General features: G+C 42.5%; 1 long non-coding RNA gene across 1 annotated transcript in view; it reads right to left on the bottom strand.

Moving 5' to 3' along the window:
- Nucleotides 1-470: 470 nt before the first annotated feature.
- LOC136766576 (uncharacterized) overlaps nucleotides 471-19,370 on the bottom strand; it is a 45,512-nt gene continuing 26,612 nt past the window's right edge. The window contains exon 3 of the long non-coding RNA XR_010821755.1: nucleotides 471-1,610. This is a non-coding gene — a long non-coding RNA (uncharacterized LOC136766576). The remainder of the gene's footprint in view (nucleotides 1,611-19,370) is intronic.

Genomic DNA, 19,370 nt, shown 5'->3' with positions numbered 1-19,370 from the left:
TTTTGATACATTATTCAATGTTTTTGTGATTAGACCAATAGAAAAAGTTCCATTACATAAAATTTCAGGTTTGAAAACTTAAAAAAAAAAATCCATGGATGGATTTTCTGTATCTTGAACGCTATGTGACCCCCTTAAAGGATTAACTGGTTATAATACAATGCTATGCAATTCTACACATGGCATTCATTTCAGTAACCTATATGATGGGTGATTTTAATTGTAAATGTGTAAAATATAGGAATACATTGTTACAAAGGTAGACATTAATAAAACTATAATCTATTTATTATATAGATTTATTTTATTATTTTTAAATCAAGTTGTATGCAACAATTATTTTCAAAATCAGTATGCTGTTACAATTACATAAATATCATAGCTAAACATAGCTATTTGCTTTCTTTTAAAATGCATTAAATTAGTTAATTACATTGCTGAAATCAACAACTTTACAATCATGAATTGAATTGTTGATATCAAGAATTTAATTGATGATATCAATATGATATATATAATTATTTATCAGCAATATCTAAGGATTAATGCTGGCACTTGTTTCATAATGTAAACAACGCCAGGCCCATGGTCTGTTTCTGCTACTTTCCTGCTAACATATAAACTAGAATCTTCTTTGCAACCTTCCTGCTTACTTACAGCAAGGTTGCAGTTACTTAGGTAGATCCTTTCTTGCAACCTTTTGGGATGCTGCAATGTAACTGCAATTTTACCGGTATATTTCTGTAACTAAATATTTTTGTAAGGGAATCTCTTGTTCACAGAGAATAAAAACATAGATACAGGTTTGAAAACCATCAATTCCAGTTTGTGTTTTATTTAAATCTAGATACAAAGGAATATTACGAATGCTGAGGACTCGCAATTAATGGCAATTATGGTTCTAGAAAACTTCCAAACTTAATTTCAAGGAAAACATGACATGAGTAGTTTGGATGTTTAAATCTAGGTTGTAACTCCACATTCATAACTTTTCTTTCTATCTCTCGCTCTGAGATATTTTTAAATTATCTATGATTAATAGAGTGACCCCATATATACCAGAGACCCCATATATGTGGGCTGGCATTGACCAGTTGCCAGATTCTAAATCTAATTTAATATTACCACTGTGTAGTTTTCTGTTTATTTTTCTGGCAGGAAAGGTATAGCACCCTTGCCAAGTTAAACTTTCTCCCTGGTTGTTGTGCTTCAGCTAAGAAATTTAGTACCTGTTTTGGTGTAGTAGTTATTATGTAAAGAGTGTAGCCTCATAAGTGGAAAAATGAATAATGATGAATACCTTCAAAGTACCATGATACAAGTTTTGTAATTTTGACACAATTTAACTTGCTAGAAAATGTAGTGTCAGAATTACACAGAAGAACCGACAACATGGTAATTTCTATTTGACAATGTTAGTTTAGTTTTTTGGCCAAAGTTCAGAGCAATTGCCGGTCAAATTGCAAAAACTGAGGTGATCACTTATCACTATGTGAAGGCTCTCCAATGAGCGTCTCGGCTCACTCGTTCGCTGACTCGCTTCCTGGACCACTTCAAGGAGGTGTTCAATCATCTGGTAGAGGGAAGAGATGCTGTTGTGCGTGAAGACTCTGTATAGGAAGTTGAAGAAAGTATTTTGTGATTATTATATAATGTTTTATATTAATACTAGCATTAGAAGTAGTTTTGTATACAGACTGAGCAGATTCAATTTAGCAGGACAAGTAAAGGGTCAACAAGGTCGATTTGTTAGAAACTCCTGTCAGTAATGACAGATTACACAGTGCTGAAATAGCCTACAGATGTCTGCTGTGAATTTGTTTATGACTTAATCGTTTCTCCAGATAGGCAGGAATTGTTTCTGTTAAAGAGCGATTGACACTAGGTAAATGACAACCGTGGGATTGCATCTTCCTAGTGCACATCAAAGATGGACATCTGCTTTGGATCCATCACCTCTTCACGGGAGGACAGAGCATAAAACAGACCCGGACCTGTATCTTCTGATTGGATGAACGGCCATAAGATGTTATGTCATTTTCCTATAAAGTTGTACTCATGTTTGTAAACATTAAGTCCTCACTGAAGGAATTATTCCTGACGTGGAGCTTCTGAGCCGGCTTGATTAAAATTCTGTTTGCTTTATCTCCACGACATCTCCACTTATTTCTGAGACGGTTCTACATAGCGACTCCTGGTTCTCCGACAGGGCACGTCCTCAGCAGCAGATCATGTGTTGCAGTTGTGGATGGGATGATCGGGCTCTCTTCACCGTCTTCAGACAGGGATTGCACTCCAACCTGCAGTCCGAACTGGCATGTTGGGATAAGGATCTTGATTTGGAGAAACTAATTCAATTAGCGGCCTGTCTGGATCATCTACGAAAAGCCAGACGAAGGCCTCCCACCACTGACATTTCCCAGCAAGCAACCAGGTTCTTTCCACAATCCCTTCCTGTTTCCAATCTGGAACCCATGCAACTCGGTTGCACATGCTTGACCACAGAGGAAAGACAGTGGAATATGCAACAGTGCCTCTGCCTGTACTACAGTCAGGCAGTCAGGCAGGTCATTTCCATGATTCCTGTTCGGTTCATCTCAGCTCTTCCTAGGATTCCGCTGTGAGTACAGAATCATGTCCCTTACTGACAATGTCACACAGTCGCATACGAGCTCAGATCACGTGGGGTACTAAACGTCTCTTTGTATCTGCTTTGATGGATTCGGAGTCAGCGGGGATCTTCATACACAGCGTCACCGTAGAACGTCTTGGTCTCCCTCCTCTCCATATCATCGCTGTGAACCATCAACCCATTGGCACTGGTAACATCACCCGAAGAACGGTTCCCATCACCCTGCAGATTGTAATCCTTCACACAGAGGAACTCTCTCTGTTTGTCACTGACTTTCCTGGCGCTGACGTCATCCTTGGACTACCCTGACTTTCCCATCATGAGCCGACTATATCCTGGAGGGACGGTGATATTCTCTCATGGGTTTCACAGTGCTTTTTGCGATGTCTCACCCTGCCATGTCGAGCTATGTACGTAGAGAGCCCTATCCTTTCCACCACACCAGAGATCCCACTGAAATACACAGACCTGTTGGCGGTATTCAATAAAAGCCGGGCCTCCTGCCCAGGGGATTGTGTCACCAAGCTGCTCTCTGGTACATTGCCTCCCAGGGGACATGTCTAGCCCCTTTCGATTCCCGAGTCCCAGGCTATGGAGGCATACATACAGGAGGCTTTGGAGCTCAGGATCATTCGTCCATCAACTTCCCCTGCTGCTGCCAGTTTCTTTTCTCGTGACCAAAAAGGATGGAGGACTTCGGCCGTATATTGACTATCAGGGGCTGAACGAGATTACAGTCAGATACCGCTACCCTTTGCCGTTAGTGCCTGCTGCACTGGAGTAAGTTTAAGGAGCTCACTTCTTCACCAAGCTCAACCTCCGCAGAGCATACAATTTGATCCGGATCCAGGAGGGAGATGAGTGGAAAACAGTGTTCATTACCAACAGTGGTCACTACAAGTATCTGATTATGCCCTTCAGTCTGCCTAATGCCGCTTCAGTATTCCAGTCCTTTGTGAACGATGCTCTGAGAGAACATATGAATCACTTTGCTATTGTGTACATAGATAACATTTAAATTTTTTCCCCTGATCTAACCACTTACATTTCCTGCAAAGCTTGCTGACGAATGGCCTCTTTGTCAAGGTGGAGAAGTGTGAATTTAACTGGGAACGCATCAGCTACCACAGGTACATCATCAACGCAACGGGGGTCCACGTGGATCAAATCGAGGTCAAAGCGGTGACTGAATGGCCACAGCCCAGAACTATTAAGGATTTACAGCACTTTCTGGGCTTTCCAATTTATACAGGCGTATTATATGCAACTTCAGTTCCATCACCTCCCCTTTAACTGCAATGCTCAGAGGGACTGCTCGCTCTCTCTCCTGGACGGATCAAGCAGCTGACGCCTTTGCCCGGTTGAAAACACTGTTTACTCCCATTTGTAGTGGAGGTTGATGCCTCGGAGACTGGAGTTGGGGCTGTGTTATCCCAACGTCATGATCAGCCTGCCAAGCTCTTCCCGTGCCTTCATCTCCAGGAAGCTCTCCTCCGATGAACGAAATTATGACATCGGTAAGTGTGAACTGTTGGCCGTTAAATTGGCATTTGAAGAGTGGCAGCATTGGTTAGAGGATTTTTAGCATCCTTTTCTGGTTCTCACAGATCACAGAAACTTGGAATACCTCTAGGCTGCCAAGAGACTCAATCCCTGTCAGGCATGATGGGCACTGTTCTTCACGCGGTTTTGTTTCACGCTGACTTACCAGACAGGATCCAAGAATATCAAGGCAGACGCCCTGTCCTGACAGTTCAATCAACTTTCAATTCCCATCACCACTGATTCCATCCTGTCTCCCTCCTACATTGTGGCTCCCATCAGATGGGATATTATGGCACAGATTCAGGAAGCCCAAAACACCGATCCAGCTCCAACCATCTATCCTGCCCGGCGCACTTATATACCTGCTGCACACCGATCTCAACTGTTACACTGGCTCCATTCCTCTCCCGCTTCAGGATATCCAGGACCATCTCAATCATACAGAGACAGTTCTGGTGGCCTTCCATGTCTGAGGAGATCACCCGCTTTGTTGCAGCCTGCCCAGCTTGTGCAAAACGAAGACCCCACATCAACTCCCGGCAGGTTTACTGATACCACTCCCCGTCCCTCTCAGGCCATGGTCTCATGTTTCCATTGATTTTATCATGGATCTCCCCAAGTCACAGGGCAACACCACCATCCTCGTGCCAGTGGACCCATTTTCCCAGGCGTGCAAACTGATTCCCTTGAAGGGCATTCCTTCTGCCCTCAAGACTGCGGAGCTCCTTTTAATGCACGTCTTTCATGTTTATGGAATACCAGAGGATATATTGTCCGATCGAGGTCCGCAGTTTATGTCACAAGCATGGACAGCATTCATGAAAGCCCTCAACATTAACATCAGCTTCACCTCCGGTTACCACCCATAGTCAAACAGTCAGACAGAGAGGCTGAATCAGGAGATCAGCAGCACATCCCAATCTGAGTGGAGCCAGTTCCTCGCGTGGGCTGAATATGTGCAAAACTCCCTCATAAGCTCATCCACAGGTCTCACCCCCTTTCAGTGCATCCTCGGTTACCAACCTCCTCTGTTTCCCTGTTCTGACGAACGCTCCGAGGTGACAGCAGTGGACGACTGATTCAGGCACAGTGATCCATCTCCAGCAAGCCATCAGACGTCACCGGGCGCAAGCTAATCACTGCCGACGGCTGGCACCTCAGTACCTTCCTGGACAAAAGGTATGGTTGTCCACGAGGGACATCCGTCTCAGGCTTCCCTGGAGAAAGCTCAGCCCTCGCTTCATCGGACCCTTCATCATCCTCTGCCAAATCAACCCGGTTGCGTACCGCTTGCAGTTACCTTCCCAATACAGGATCTCTGGTTGATTTATGGGCAGTCAACCATTTCTTGGTTGGTTTTGAGGTATGCTTTGGATCATTGTCTTGTTGAAAGATCCATTTGCGTCCAAGTTTCAGCTTCCTCACAGGGGTGAACCAGATTGTTGGCCAAAATGTCTTGGTACTTGCTGGAGTTCATGAATCCAATGACACCAACAAGAGCCCCATGACCAGTAGATGTATAACAACCCCATAACATAAAAGATCCACCACCATATGTAACCATAGGTATGAGGTTCTTTTCAACATATACGCCCTTCAGATGCCAAACCCAGTGCTGGTGTGCATGGCCAAAAAGCTAAATTTTGGGTACACCTGACCATAATACCCGGTTCCATTCGAAGTTCCAATGCTGTTTAACAAACGCTAGGTGTTTTTTTATGTTGATGATGGACCTCAATATAGGCTTTTTCCTGGCAATCCTTCATAAAAGCCTATTGGAATGGAGATGGTGTCTAATAGTAGATCTGGAGACTTTGTGTCCCCAAAATGCAACCAAGTTATGTACTTCTCCAACTGTGGTCACTGGATTCTTCTTTGCTTCGTAAACCATCTGCCTGACTGTGCATGGGGGCAACATGCACTTGCCTCCTCTACCAGACAGTTCAAAACCACTGGACCATTTGTTTATTACTGACCTAATAGTGGAAAGTGGTATCTGTAGTTTTTTTCCTGTATTTGTGTGTTATGACATAATGACTTCCGCATGACAATGGATTTTACATGTGTGTTGCCTCATATTAATAGCCCAGTGAAACAGGAAGCCATGGGAGGCCACAATACAGTTCCCTAAATTAAAAAAGTACCATGTTAATGCAGATCAGTGGTGCAACTAGTAGGACATTTTGGGGGGTAGGCTGCACAGAAAATAATAAAAGGGAGTACTGGTACTGCTTTACAGATGTGCATGTTATACAGAGCAAAATAAAAATAATGTTATTATTAATATCATAATTATAATAATTATCCCTACTACATTAAAAATATATATGATATTATTTCTAGTACTTTTTCATTAAAATTATGTTATTACTAATTATACAAATACACACGAACAATATGCACATAATAATAATAATAATAATAATAATAATAATAATAATAGTTAGGGCTCTCAGTGGATTAAAATATTTGATTGGTTAATCAATGGGTACTAGTTGATAAATGGATAGATTAATCAGGCACAAATAAGTGTAACAGTCTTTGTGGTTACACAAAAGAGGTTGTGCCACACAGTAATACTTTAATACATAATAGGCATTGATTTTACAGTATAACAATGATGAACGGGAATGGTAAAAATAATAGAAATTATAATCATCAAACTAAATTATAATCGCTACAACAAACGGATGTTACCTTTCAAGTCGGAATGACGGCCCAAGGGGGAGTGGTTCCTGCGCACTGCCATTGGAACCTGATCGAAACGTCACTCTATCAAAGCTGCCATTGGCCCCTGTGCTCATCACTCAGAACAGGTCCCTTCCCACATCCTGTTCCATAAAACGTGACATCAGTGCAGGATTGTCCTCTTTTGCCACTTGGCCTGGACCCAAGAACGTGAGCTCTCTGTGTCTTCTCCGTGCATTAGACTTATTGTTGTTTAACAATTATTATTATTCGGTTGGTTGGCTTCACGGTTGTGCTGTCACCACCGTTTATCACTGTGTCTATCTGTATTGTTTAGTTATTAGTTCCATTTGTACTCCAGGGCTCCGGTGCGCTTCAGTTTCAGTTTCTTCTACAAATTGTACACTTTAAAAATAATACCCACGTTTATATAGTGCCTTATATATTCCGACTGCTTGCTGTGTTGGTTCCACCGGGCCCCGCCGCACTCGCCGCTGCGCTCACAGCTGGCCGCGCAGGCAGTGCGGGCAGCATATACAGCGCAACAGGTGCCGCCCCCACCACACCATGATGCTCCACCGCAGTGGAGACTGAGGGGAGTCTGTCTGCCCCATGTCAGGATGAGGGCAGTGGACGGGCTACCTGGGAGGAGGACCGCCTGTCTCTGGGTCCGCACGAGGACTCAGAGTTTGAGGCGGAGCTCATGGAGGAGGAGCAGGTTTCTCCCGCCCTTCCTCCTCCGTTGAGCGTGGACACCGCTCCTGCTCCCACAGGACAGGACAGGGAGTTCTGGGCAGTCATCCAGAGGGCTGTGGAGTCTCTCCAGCTCCCCTGGCCCTCTGACCCTGCCCCGCCGCGCTCCAGATTCGAGAGGGGGTCAGTGCTCGCAGCGCCTGACCTCCTCAAGGAACTGAGGGCCACCTGGGACCATCCGGCAACAGCCCCCGCCCTAGCCAGGAGAGGGGAGGCTTATGCCAGGACCCAGGGCACGTCAGAAGCGGGCTTGGTGGAATTTCCCAGAGTGAATTTCCCACGTAACCTGGCCTGCCCCAACAGGCAGTGTCGCGTCACGGAGACACTACTCCGGAGGACTTATGAGGCAGGAGCCCAAGCAGTTAGCCTCAGGTACACTGAGAGCCTGCTGGCCCTGTACTTGGCTCGGAGCACCATGGCGCATCACCAACCCCGCCTCCTATCTCTGAGATAGCAGTGGCGACTGACCAGCTCGTCACGGTGATGCGCCAGGGGTGACTGGATGATCCCTGGCAGCCATTGTGGTGGCGTGCCGCCAGATTTGGCTGTCCCAGGCACGGCAGGACCCTGAGACGGACAAGACTCACCTCATGGACACTCCTATTTCGCCGGGCTTCACTTTTGGCCCCTCTGTGGAGGCGATACTCACACGCACCCTCCAGGAGAGGGAGCAGTCCCTGCAGCTGGCCTGGGTTTACCACGTTGCACCTCAGGCCCAGCAGCGCAGGCAGTCTGCGGCAGCTTGCCGGCGGGGAGGCGCCCTAACTGCGGCTCCCAGGGCACAGCCCAGGTCACAGCCCTACCCACCTGCCGATCTCTGCCAACATCTCACTGGCAGGCAGGCCCCTCCCCCTAGGCTCGCCACCCTGGCCCCTGGCAGCCCACGGCAGCTCGTGGTAGGAGGGGACCTGGCCCAACCCCACCCCCTCCACGACTCGAGCCCCGTCCCTGAGTCATTCCAGCAGCCTCTGGCCCACCCTTAAACCCCCCAGCAACTCTCAATTGACAACTCAGCACCCAAGACTCTTGGGTGCTCCAAATTATATCAGTTGGCTACATCCCTACAATTTTAGACACGTCCAACCCCCTTCCAGGATGCACTTTCCCAAGCCCCATTTGAGCCATTGAACTCAGCTGAGCTGCAGCTGGTGTCACTTAAGACTGTGTTTTTGCTGGTAATCACCTGGGCAAACTGGGTGAGTGAGTTACACGCCCTCTCCATACACCCACCGTGTGTCCATTTTGCGGGAGATGGCTCCTGGGTCACACTACGGCCTAATCCTGCGTTCCTCCTGAAAGTGCTGTCTCCATTCCATGTCAACAGGCCTATTGAGTTGATGGCTTTTCATCCTCCTCCCTGCGCTTCAGAGCAAGAGAGTCGGCTTCACCTGCTCTGCCCTGTGGCCCTCAGGTGCTATTTGGAACACACTAAGGACATTTGGCGCTCAGACCAACTGTTTGTGTCTTATGGAGTGTGGACACAGGGCCAGGTGCTTTCAAAGCAGCACCTCTCGCATTGGATTGTGGACTCCATTACCATGGCCTACGAGCTCACCAGGACCCTGGTGCCTGAACACCTGGTGGCCCACTAGACTCAAGGCATTGCCACATCTTGGGCCCTTTTTCAAGGCGCCCCCTTGGCAGACATTTGTGCGGCTGCAGCTTGGGCTTTGCCACTTACATTTGCCTGGTTCTACAGGTTGGACGTGATGGGACCAGTCCATTCCATTGGGAACCCGGTGTTGGCTGCAGTCTAGCCCCAGTAGCCTACAGGCTCTGGCTCCTGCCTTTTCCTCTCACAGTCTGCCCCTGTTAAGTGCATCCTGAGGGAACTAGTGAACCATGAACCTTCCCTTCCATCAGACTATACCTTCCAGTCAAGCACCCACATGAGCTGCTCCTGGATTTACTGACAGCCCTGTTGATGTGTTCCCAGGTTCTGACATGTGGCCTACAGGCATGTTGCCTTATGAGGCCGCCCTGTATATAGTTTGTTCATTATACATTGTGTTGCGGTGGCGCATGCGTCTGGCCTGTACCCCACTTTGTATATATATATATATATATGTGTTTAACAGCAGGACTGTGGCTCCGTCTGACCTATGCAGCATGGAGCTCACTGCCGCTGTTCCCAGCTGATGGCGCTCGAGTTTCGCTGCCTCGCTGTGTATATAGTTCCTTGGTCAGAAGGTCTGTGGCCTGCTCTGGCTATGTATGCCATGGAGCAAGGGGTCCGCTGCTGTTGTCCTCCAGCGGAGGGCGCTTGAGTTTCTCCAGTGCCCCGCTGTGTACATAGTTCATTTATTCACATGGTAAGAGCTGTAGTTGCCCTGCGTTAGCTGCGCTATTCAGCAGGTGTCAACTGCTTCTGTGTTCCCCGTGATGTATATAGTTTGTTTGTCACGACATAGTCAAGCTGATAGTTCGTTGTACAAAATCTAATTGTCAGCACAATAGAGGGTTTCCACTCTGTACTATTCAGTTGAGTTGGATGCTCCTGTGCTGCGCACTGACAGCATGAAGGCTTGCTGTCACGCGATATGTACATATTGTATATTGTTGTTCAGCTCGGCTACTCTGTTGACTACCCAGCTATGTATTCTGTTGTTTTTTCATTGGGTCTGTGGCCCTGATCCTATTGGATCAGGGGCCCACTGCCATGATAATGCGCGGAGGCCGCACAAAATGCTTGATTGGCCACGCCAGATGTTGTGCAAGTAGATATGGCCTCGCTCCTAGCTGTACTAGTACTCCAGCCGGTCTTGCTATTGTGATCGGAGGGCAAAAGAGTTGACCTCTGCAGCCCCACTTTGTATATGCTGATTCTAGACAGTTCCTGGTAAGAGCGTGACTATGGTCCTCACTCCCGGGCAGCTGAGGTGCGGCCCTGTTGCGGCCACTGAGGTTACTGTCTGGAGTTGTGTGCCGAGGCCCCTAGCAGTCACCTCGGGGCAGGCTCCCTTATCAGCTCGCTGCCTCCTTCCTTACGACGGTTTTGTTATACAGTAATCCCTCCCCCTTGGGCAGTGCTTCCAACTTGAAAGATAAAGCTGAGAAAGGAAGCACTGCCCAAGGGTTGCAAGGTCGCGCAGGAGTCCTGGCTCTCAGCAAAAGAGGACGAACCTGCACTGACATCACGTTTTATAGAACAGGATGTGGGAAGGGACCTGTTCTGAGTGACGTGCGCAGAGGCCAATGGCAGCTTTGATAGAGTGACGTTTCGATCAGGTTCCTATGGCAGTGCGCAGTGTGCAGAAACCCCTCCCCCTTGGGCAGTGCTTCCTTTCTCAGATAACCGGGGTTGCATACGCAACCTATCATTTTGCTCACAAATTATACTGTAAACTACTCACACTGCCCTTGTAAGAAAAGCATTGCTTGCAAATTACACAGAAAAACATTACTTTGTCTTCAGCGTTTTCTTCCGAATCCACTTTGAATCCAAAGCTAGACTTTAGTTTTCCCATTTATAGACCCCATTAATCGATTAATCGAAGCAGCTCTAATATATATATATATATATATATATATATATATATACACACTGATCAGCCATAACATTATGACCACCTGCCTAATATTGTGTAGGTCCCCATTTTGCCGCCAAAACAGCCCTGACCCGTCGAGGCATGGACTCCACTAGACCTCTGAAGGTGTGCTGTGGTATCTGGAACCAAGACGTTAGCAGCAGATCCTTTAAGTCCTATAAGTTGCGAGGTGGGGCCTCTATGGATTGGACTTGTTTGTCCAGCACATCCCACAGATGCTCGATTGGATTGAGATCTGGAGAATTTGGGGGCCAAGTCTACACCTTGAACTCGTGATTCATCAGACCAGGCCACCTCCTTCCATTGCTTCGTGGTCCAGTTCTGATGCTCACGTGCCCATTTTAGGCGTTTCGGCAGTGGACAGGGGTCAGCATGGGCACCCTGACTGGTCTGCGGCTACGCAGCCCCATATGCAACAAACTGCGCAACAATACTACAGTGATTTTGCATTAATTTGTATCTGTTTTACTTTGATTTCAACTTTTTTTTACAGCATCTGCTATTCACCCCCCAAAAATTAAAAACATCCCTATAGCACACGCACACACATACATATACCTATCTCTATTAAAAGTACAGTACTGAATTTAAACTAGTTGAGAGTTTAATACACTGCAGTTTTATTTAAATTGCACACATGTTCAATACAATAATAATCACAAACATATTAATACTGATCTGAGAAGAAACAAATCAAATATATTCAGATTCAGCCAAAATGTTCCATCAATTCCACATGAAATCTTCAGGGTTGAAAGCTTCTAGTCCTACAGGTATTCAGTCTTTTTTTCCCTTTGAGAACCTCAAAATATAAATTTGTAGACTTTGCTACAGGTTAAATTGGCTGCCATAATAACTGAATGGGAAATAGCCAGTTTGTACATTTCTATCACTTAGTTGGATGATGCAAATTTAATTATTTTAAATGTATTTCTAAATCCATGCATCTTTGAAACTGCTTATCCTGGTGAGGGTCATGTGGAAGCCGGAGCTGATCCTGGCAGGCAAACAGCGCAAGGCAGGAATACACCCAGGATGGGATGCTAGTCCATTGCTGGGCAACACACACAGACAGACACACACAGGGCAATTTAGCAAGACCAATCAACCTAACCTGCATGTCCTTGGACAGTGGGAGGAATCTGGAGTGCCTGGAGAAACCCCACACAGACATGCAACCTCCACACAGACAGGCCCGCGAGCCGGGACTCAAACCCAGGACCCCAGAGCTGGGAGGCAGCAGCACTAACCACTGTGCCACCCTTTCTAAATCTAACCACTTTGAATTGAACCAAATCACATTGTATCAGATCAAACCTGATTGTATCGCATCAAATTGACTCAAAGCTGAATCGAATTGTATCGAATCGTACATTTTTCTAAAAGTATATTTCCTGTATTGTATCGGTGACAGTGTATCTAGATGTGTATCGAATCGTCAGAGAGGGAAAGATACACACCCCTAATATATATATATATATATATATATATATATATATATATACAGGTGACAAATTAAAGGAAAAAGTGGAGGAACATAAAGAATGCAGATACCTCCAAACAGGTGTACTGCATGATACAATTAAGCAATTAACTTCCTATCATGCTCTCTGGCATGTATAACAATGCTGAGCATTTGACCTCGATTTTGGATCAAGATGGCAAGATTATTTGGGCACAAATGGCAGGAGCTTCAGTCACAAAGATGCTCAACTGGCTAGTGTTTCAATAGGAATAATGACTAAAGTTACATCTGCATTTAGATCTATGGGAAAGACATCAGTAAATAGGGTTGGAAATTGTGGTCGAAAGCGCACATTTGATGACCGTGATGTTCGTGCATTACTGCAATATGTAAGGAAAATCAGAAGAGCAACTCTTTCCCAGATGACTGAGAATGTCAATGCAGGACGTGATCAGACTCTGTCAGCAAGAGCAGTCTGTCGAGAACGACACAGAGAGGGTTGCAGCGCAAAGTTTAAACTAAAAGTTCTTCCCAACACTGTTGCAGATGTTCCCACAAATGTGTTGCACTTGGTTGCTTTTTCTTTCACCCTTCTGTCCAGTTCATCCCATGTTTTGGGTCATTATCTTCAGTACGATGAACCCCTGACCAACTAGACGTATACCAGAGGGTATTGCATGGCGCTGCAAAATGCTGTAGTAGCCATTTTGGTTCAGGGTGCCACTCACTCTGTGCAAGTTGCCGACACTGGATCCAACATAAGAACCCCAGACCATCACCTCCTACATGTGTGACAGTTGGTTTCACACATTGAGGAAACATCCTTTTGCCTACTCGACATGGCCCAGGCAAGCCTCTTTTTCTTATTTTGCCATCTTAGCAATGGCTTTCTTACTGTCACTGGACCTGTCAAACCTGCAGCTCGAAGTCTTCTCTTCATAGCTGAAACTTGCTTACTTCGACCAGTGTTAAGCTGTGCTTGAAGCTGTTGTCCTGTGTGCCCCCTATCACGCAAGCTAGCTGTTGACTCTCAGAAACTTGTCTTCTGATTCTGTTGTGGCTTTGGGTTTGCTAGACCTCTTCCTGTCAGAGTTTTCTCCAGTTTCCAAGTGCCTTTTGATGGTGTAGGAAACTATGTAAAAACTGTGCTTAAATTTCAATAAAATCTGGAAAAATTGGGGTGTTCTAAAACTTTTGACCGGTAGTGTATATATATATATTATTCAAACCACTTTTGCAATTATAAACACATTACGTGAATGTAGTCATTTGTTTAGAAGACACACACATTTGATATTTTCTATTATCAGGTTAAGGGAAGCATCCAAAAAAGTTTGATTGGATTATAGTTGTATGTATACCTACAAAACAAATGGTGACATAAATAAATAGAATAACAATATCACTAAACTGCTCAAAATTAAGTCAAATGTTGTTTTGTCAAACATCTTGTCTTAAATGAGTTTTGGATAGTTACATTAAATGAAAATACCTTTAAATGTTTTCTAGACCAGTTACATTAAAATATTGAAGTATGTAATAAAAAATAATGCATTCTTGAGACATACAAATGTTGGCATATTAAAGGGCAACTACTTCTGAGTAAACCAGCTAAGATACATCTGCAGTGTCAGGAACTAATTTAATACTGACATTGAACCACTAAACATGCACCAAATTTGTCCACACATCCTCAGCAAGCTATTCATAATTCTAGGACTAGGAGTTTTAAAATGCAGACAAAGCAGCTCTGTAAGTGTGTTACTCTAGGTATAGTATTACTGTTTTTTCTACATGTTACCTAAAAATTACATCTCAAGGATTTTACAGGGGGTTGAAAGGATCCATTTTGTTTGTGCTTTAAGAAGAGCATAACATTCCTCCTTCGATTACAATCACTGTCATTCCTACAGAAAGGTTCAGTGTTTTTATAGTTAATATTTGTCTTAGAGTTCAGTCAGTCTGCATTCCTGAAAAAAAGGAAAATATAAACATCCCACACATTCCTTCGGGCTAAGATCTCTTTACAATTAAACAGATTCGACAGCACCTTCAAGGCATAGGTCTACAAAGCCCACTGTCTGCAGTAAAATCACAAATAGTCTTCTTTTGTCAGGAGCAGATAGTACCATTTTGTTCAAACACTACTACATTAGTCCTGAAGGTTCTACAAAATTAATTCTAAAAAGAGGTGAGGGTTCTAGATATATGGGCTTAAGATCCAAAATACACATTTTCTATAAATAGAATTCTGTGTGTAATGGCTTGCCTTTATTAGAACAGAGTATTTAAGATGGTTGTATAGGGGAAACTGAACAGTAATCAGGATTTGCCTCATGGCCCAGGGCTGTAAGGAAGCTACGAGTGGAAGAATTACTGACTAAGCTTCATGAAGCTGTGTAACACATAACCTTAATAATATATTTAATTCAGTTCAATTCAATTCAATGGTGCTTATTGGCATGACTGAATGCCAAGTATTGCAAAAGCAGTTTCAAACACAATAAATGAATATACAAGATAATTCTGCTGTTTTGTTGTGTTGGGGGGTGGGGCAGATAGTTTGGGGATCTGATTTATTTAGGGGAATCATTCTAGCTTCTGGGGGTTGAAGGTTAAGCCCAGGTGGGAACAGGGAGGCATTGCCAAGATTGTGTGAGTCAGTCAAGGAGATATATAGGGGTTTGCCAGTTCCCATCAGAGAGAAATAGTTTGGAGTGAGAGTAAGAATAGTGCTGTTGCTAAAGCACTAAAGCACTAAAGACTAAAGCACCTCTCTTATTTTTGTTGTTTTTATAAGCGGTGAATTCAGTAGCAAAAAGCCTAAAATGCTAAATTATGATGATGATGATTATTATTATTATCACGGTAAGATGTTAACAGTGTTACACCATGAGGGTCAATTGTAACGAACTTGTAGAGTTAGTACAGAGCTGCATACTAAGATTTTCAGTTCATTGCAATTGACCCTGAGAGTTTTGATGAGCTGATCAGCTTTTTATTATTTATTAACATCCCTACTGATTTGATCAGGAGAGACTGCATCTTTAGGACCCTCTTACCCAGTGCAACTTGCAGTAGCCACAAAATACACATTTCAGAGCTTTACACCAGGACAGGAAATATATTGTAATTGTTGCCAAGTAATTGCTTGGCTACCTTTCTTGACAGTTTGATAAAGATTGATGTAAGCTTAAATGTCAGTTTTAAGTTGATGGCTGAGCTGATAAAAAAGCCTGAAAGTCAGTAGGTGGTTGGTGTATAGGTGCTAGAAGAACACGTTCCACAAAGTAAAAAAAAAAAAAAAAGTGGTATTGCTGTTAGTCACCTCACAAAAATAAAACCACAGTTTGCAACTGTTTAAGTGCACAATGTGACAAGGAGCTGTTAATGCAAAGTCCAAGCAGAGTTAAAAGAATCTTACAGACAATTCCTTTGCACGATACACTTAACTTGCTGAAAATGTGTGGTCTGCATTGTTTTCTAATTAACCACCTCCAATCACTGTACTCACCACACAAAGAAATGTAACAAATATAAAGTGTTCTATTATGACAACAAATATATTCAGTTTTAAACAAACTTTTAAACATAATTGTGCTCCATATATCAGAAAGGGGGAGAAACAACAATAAGTACTGTATTATGATTAATTGGATCACACTTTAATGGCAGTGCATATTGTAGCAATCTAGGACTATTGTGTGAGATGGAGGGACTGCAGAGTGTGTGTGTCAGTCTGTTCTGTGTGTTGGGGGGTGGGCAGATAGATTGTGGATTTTTTTAATTGAGTGGGAAATTATGGAGACTTCCAAGGTCAAAGGTCATCCCCACACAGGATCAGAGGGGAGCCAATGGAGGGGGGCAAGGAGATATATAGGGGTGCCCTGGTTCCTGCAGGGTGAACTAGTTTATAGTGTTGTTACTGTAAAGCTGTGTGTCAATAAAAACTGTTTTCACCCCTGATTCACTCTCTGTATAAACAAAAGCTATAATATACAATATAGTAGATGTTGATATATTAGATCAAACCAATATTATGGGCCTCCCTCAGGTTTTAAACCTTAACCAATGTAATCGCTAAGCATGTATTTTAATGCAATCAGTTTGTTTTTAATACATTGTCTATTACCATTAGACATTACGCTAAGTAACAAGCTAGTGCATTCATGCCCAAGGCAGTCCCAAACTAGATTACATTTAATATTCTTGTCAGGTAATATATTTTTATGTAAAGATTTGGAGAGAATTACATTGACATCACTATAGCAACATCAACAAAGCTGACCTTTCAATAATTGTGAGGTTAATTTTACTATGGGAAATGTAGAGATGTATTATATGAAAAATGCTTGCACTCCACAAATAAGGAAGAAGTTGCAATACTGCTGCAACTGTAATTTTTGCAGTTTCTCTTCTTTCTGCAATAAAACAAAAATATCCGGATCTGCAAACAGGGCAGATGCATGGTTTGCAGGCATGACTTACATATTGTCTAGGTACTAAAAAAGCTGATGCAAAACAATCATAGTGATTTTTATTAAACACAATGAGGAGTGGAACCTGTGAGAAGTCTCAACCAGGATGTCTACTGAAGATATTTATTCAGATGTTTGTAATCCCTACTGATGTATTTGTACTGTTGTAACCAATGTTAGGAGAAAATCCGGTAACACTTTATAATAAGGTGCTGTAATTCCTCATGAATATGAATACCATTGGATTTAAACATCAATACCTCAAGAACATCATCTGAGTTCTGATGTTGAGAACATCAAGCTAACGCTAACACTGTTGAAGTGCATGGCATATTCATGTGTCTATCCTGTGGTATTCATATATTAATACATGATTACAGCACCTTATTATAAAGTGTTACTGTTTCTCCTAACATTGGAGAAAGAAAATCCTTTCTTCATCGTCAATGTGAAAGCACATGGTTGTTTTTGTATTTAAATATTAACATCACAATAACAATAACAATAATATAATGAAAGCCAAATTTACATTTAAAGATATCAAAAAATTATTTGCAGAGATCTTAAAATGAATTGCAGATATCTAACTATATTTAAAGATATCTCAAATACATTTCAAGATATCTTTATTTCATTTAAAGATATCTTTATTTCATTTAAAGATATCTCAAGTTCATTTAAAAATATCTGAATTACACTTTGCCATGATCAAGAGGATGCTGTGCCCACCAAAAATATGTATTGTGTTGGACTTGAACATTTTGGTAAGTGGTGTTTAACAAGATTGTAAAAGGTGAACTAAAAGGTGTACTTGTTTCAGGGTGGCAGCTGAAACTCAAGCTGATGTTAACAAATACCAGTTAACATTTACACTCCTTTCCATTATAATTGCAATAATGTTCAATAATAGAAATTCTAGCCTTTTGTTTATTATACTTTATAATTATTATTATTATTATTATTATTATTATTATTATTATTATTATTATTATTATTATTTCTTGGCAGACGCCCTTATCGAGGGCGACTTACAACATAATATATAGTTATAACTGAACATCGAAATGATAATATACATTCAAATGTACCAGATTGATGTTATGATGATCACATATAGTAACTCAACAAGGTTTCAATAGGAAGGGAGATACATGCTCTATTGTCCCATAGCAATGCAAATTCATAATGTTCTCTATCTCTAACATGTGTTATTTAATCCATATTTATTAATTCTTACTACTCATTTTGGTTAATATATCTTTTAGTTTAACAATGTATTGCCCAATTTGGAAAAGCAAAAGTTCTAAAAAAACGCAAAAGCAAAGTTCAAAATATTTACAAGGTTGATTGCCCAGTGCAAAAGGGCTACAACTCAAATACAGACTTCAGTGTCAAGTAATAAAAATGTCCATAGCTTCCCTAAATTGAATTCCTTTGTAAGGAAGTCTCAGCTACTTGGCAGTTTACCCTATACAGTATCACCGTGCTAAGATTAATGAAAAGTTAATAAAAAAATGTCTATAAAAGTATTTATTTTTCTTTTTACATTGTTAATTTCGAATGGCAAGTCTGACCTTGGGTGAGTTTTGAGCATTGGGTTTTGCAATGTTCAGGCAGTTGCTGATAAATTGCACTTTCAGTTTCAGTGCATTTTATTTGGTGTTAATGAGTTTTAAACAATATAATAATCAATGTCTTTATGTCCTTTATGAACTGGGATAATAGGTCTGGATATATATATATATTTGAAATTAAACATGTTACTCTAAGCAATATGTATTATCCCTAATGGATGCAAGAAATAAACTAACCACAGATTTGCAAGCTTGCCAGCAGTGCTGTCAGGAGCATTGATTGCTCTGTGCTCTGCTGCTGAAGAAGTGAAAACAAGAAGCTCAGTTTTCTTTCTGTCTTCTGTCCCTACTGAAACAGGACCGTGCTTTGTGCAAAAATCATATTCTTATGGTTTCTAAAGATATTATATTGTTATACGAAATGGACACATCAGAATCAGTCTATTAGTCTATTTCAATTGTCCAGAAGATTTAAACTGAAGCACTGTTCGTTGATCCATTTTCATTTGAGTCTATTTAAGTGCATCTAATCCCCTTCTGAAAGTGCATACCATTGAGGACTGTTTCAATGCTGGCAAGAAAAAATAAGGCACACATGGAATGTTCAGGATTCAGAGTAAATTTCAAGGCCAGGCGTAAGAAAACAGTATCCCAAACTGAAAAATAAGCAATCTCATACTGGTAAAG

Source organism: Amia ocellicauda, chromosome 2 (genome assembly GCF_036373705.1).
Source record: "Amia ocellicauda isolate fAmiCal2 chromosome 2, fAmiCal2.hap1, whole genome shotgun sequence".
In the NCBI taxonomy this organism is placed as follows: Eukaryota; Metazoa; Chordata; class Actinopteri; order Amiiformes; family Amiidae; genus Amia; species Amia ocellicauda.
Note: the sequence above shows the minus strand (reverse complement) of the source record. Positions and strands in the feature narration are given on the sequence as shown.